Here is a 3,655-nt window from a genome sequence, read left to right as displayed (position 1 = left end):
TTGTGGTAGCCACCAATGCAGCTTCTGGATCTTTAACAACCTTCTTAGCATTAATCTTGTTCTTTGATTGTGTTTCTTCAAAATTTGATAGTATGCCAAACAGCTCATTTAATTCATAGTTGTCTATCTTCTCACTGATTACCATGGATGTAATCACAGACTCAAAATTTGAAGGTAACAATTCAATGAGCTTTTGACACAATACCTGTTGTGTTTTCTCTACGCCAACACTTCCAAGATCATTAATTAGAACCTGAAATCTTGAATGGAGATCACTCAAAGATTCTTTAGGCTGAGCAGCAAAGTTTTCATAACATCTTATCAGATTCTTCTTCTTCTGAGTCTTAACAACTGTGACTCCTTCATAGTCATTAAGCAAAAGATCCCACATAGCTTTTGCAGTTTTGGCATGACTTATCTTTCTAAGAATCAGAACAGTAACAGCATTACCCATAATACTCCTTATCTTGCTATCAAGCTTGAATTTTATGGCTTGTGCTTCAGTCCATCTATCTCTTGGAGTTTCACGAAAATAAGCAGGTTGTGCAGCAACAGTATCTGTGGCAGGAACAGGTTCAACCATTGCACCAGGAATAATAGGTTCTGTTGTAAGGACTTGCTCAGCATCTTCATGAATGGAACCCAGAAACCAAAGAACTTTCAGTTTCCATGTTGCAAAGTCTGTGCCATCGAATATTGGCACACCTTTTCCAGCCATAACTGGGGTTGGAATGGTACTGGTAGACATCTTGATCAATATATGGATCGTTTTAAAAGATTACCAAGTTGGATTTACACCTTTCCCGCTCTGATACCAGTTATTAGTTCACAGTATTCAACTATGAACACCAGACTCTCAATAGAACAATGAATATGAATTATAAGAACAGACAATTGAGAGAACACGAATTGAAAATATATGAAAGACAAAGTATTTCGTGCAAAAGATACATCATCATAATGAACCGTACCCCTATTTATACAGAGTTAAACCAAATCTTGAAGATTTGGTTTCCTAAACTACTTGACTAAAACTTAGGAAAAGATAAACTTAAAACTAACAAATATTCTAAACAATGCAAAGTTTATCTTCTAGAGATAACACAGAATCAAAACACAATCTTCTTAATATTTAAACAAATCTTCAGAATTTTCCATAGCTTAATCATCAAGTAATCAAAACGTCGACTTTATCAAAATCTGCAACTTCAGACTCTAGGACTCCAGACTCTAACTCCTGCAAAACACTTTGACTCATCAGATCATTTTTTCAACAATTACCTCCCGATAGACCAACCATCTTATGTGATAACAAAAGTGCTCTTTTTCTCAGTCAGAATCCGGTGTCTAATAAACGTTCCAAACACATTGACATCGATTATCATTTTATTCGAGAGCTTGTTTCTTCTGGTCGGTTGTCAACCAAATTTGTTCCAACTACGTTGCAGTTAGCGAATATTTTCATGAAGAGCTTGCCCCGGCCGCAATTTGAGTCATTTCGTGCCAAACTACGTGTTGGTCCTCCCCCACTTCGTTTGAGGGGGGTATTAACGATAAGCATGATATCCATAATAAGGATAATGACCAAAACAAAATTAGTTAGACTTATTTGACTTTCCTAGTTATTAGCATATGATATAAGATTGTTGTAATTGCACCCTTATTAAACTCTGATCTTGTATCTATAAATATAACGTGAATGTAAAGCCTAAGGGCACGGTTTATTTTCTATCGATTCTCACAAACCTAAACATTGAAAAGTTTATTCGTACAATAATAAGGTACACTATGACAATACATGATTTGTTTACAACCTTCTTGTCTACACATGGAATATTTAATCTAGTATATTTGTAGACAAAGTATGCATATCCCCATACAGAAACTATCAAGATGATACAACTGATCACAGTTGAAGTCAGAATTTACGAATAAAGTAGTCAATTCATGAAAACTAAATATCAACAGATTGAACTGAACTATAACCATTTCATTTCAGCGATAAACTGAAATAAAGCACTTATTCAAACAGTACATATAATTAGAGCGAGATACAACTATAATAACTCTTATTTGAGGACTAAATCAATTTCACTCAGTTTCTGTTCCATTAATTTGTCAATCTTTTCTTTCATCTCATCTGTGAAATAATTCTTCCAATCTCCATCTTTTGCCTTCCTAAAATAAAGCCGATTTTCAACCGAAAATTCATCTTCTGGATGATGTTTTCCACTTTATTCACCTCTAAATTTTTCAAATTTTCAAAACTACACATTTTCACAATATTTTCAATCACACCATCTCCTTCTTCTTCAACAGAAAACGGACACCCAATGAACTCAGCCAACTTTTTCACCTCATTTATAACATCCTTTTTCATATCTTCATATTTCAACAACATAATTCTTGATGGGCCCCTTTCTTTACTTGCTTTCCAGTATCCTAAAACATGATCCCAGTATGGTCCGTACCATGCAACACCCTCACAAAACTCGTTAAAAAACTCTACAAACGGCGCATCATCAACGGCTATATTAACTATGTCTCTCATGTAACTATAATACGAAACGACGACGTCTATTTTTTTTTTTTTTTTATTTTTATTTTTTTACGAGGAACCCCCTAGCGACGAGCCATAATGGCTCTCCTCTAGTTGGTAAACCCCGGGTAAACGGCAAGTCAGGCCTCTACCGCTACCAGGTAAAGCATCCTCTAGTCAATCAGTCACTAAATGGAGCTCGCCCCAAGGTATTTTGCCTTGAAGGGAATCGAACCCGTGACCTCTTGCTTCATTGGAAGTACTGGTGGCCACCCAGGCTATGCCTGGATGGTTACGACGACGTCTTTTACGTCTCGGTATACGTAAACAATCTTGCAGTTTGAAGATATGACTGATTCCGGCAAACAAGTGTACGGAAGGTGTGTTCCCACAAGTGTTAAAGATGATTTGTTCTGGTTTTCGATAATTTTGTCGAGATCTTTTTCAAGAAAAGGGACGCATTCATGGGGCATAATTGTGAGCAAAGGAGTTGTCGTTTTATTAAACTTTTCTCGAGTTACAATGGCGAAAGCTAATGCCTTTAGCCAAGTTGTACCTGTTTTAGGACAACTGCACAAGAACACATCACTTGGGTGAGCCAAGAACATGTTTTGTGCCAATATTGCTCCTTCATGGAAATTTTGTATGTTCCAATATCCTTGATACTTGAACAAGGTCAACCTATCTTTTAGCCAGTTACATGTATGTTTAGGAAGAATTTTGAATATATCTTCCATTTATGATCAGATTTTGGATGACAACTAAAGTTATAGTTTGTGTGATTATTTATATGGTGATGTTGTGATTGATAAATGGATATGGATAGATTGTATTCTTATTCTGTTTATTAAAAAGTATAGGATAAATATTGAGGTCTATGCGTCACTTTCGAAATGGTTGGTGACACTCCGATGAGTTATTTGAGTTACACATGTTATGATGAATATATTTTTGTAAATTTTAATTATTATTGGTCAATGATAATTTAGGATCACTTTTTAATAAATTCGTTAAAATGCTACTGAGTATATATTAACATGATATACAAAACTATATTACTGTATACAAATAAACATGCATAATATTAGCTTGTGTTGGGGCGAAAGTTTATAGAGT

At 35.2% G+C, this 3,655-nt stretch overlaps 1 pseudogene; it reads right to left on the bottom strand.

Moving 5' to 3' along the window:
• Positions 1-2,069: 2,069 nt before the first annotated feature.
• LOC139898654 (flavonol 3-sulfotransferase-like) lies at positions 2,070-3,276 on the bottom strand (annotated as a pseudogene).
• Between the last annotated feature and the right edge of the window lie 379 nt (positions 3,277-3,655).

Source organism: Rutidosis leptorrhynchoides, chromosome 3 (genome assembly GCF_046630445.1).
Source record: "Rutidosis leptorrhynchoides isolate AG116_Rl617_1_P2 chromosome 3, CSIRO_AGI_Rlap_v1, whole genome shotgun sequence".
NCBI lineage: Eukaryota > Viridiplantae > Streptophyta > Magnoliopsida > Asterales > Asteraceae > Rutidosis > Rutidosis leptorrhynchoides.
The sequence above is the reverse complement of the archived record's forward strand: the minus strand, read 5'-3'. Positions and strand labels throughout refer to the sequence as shown.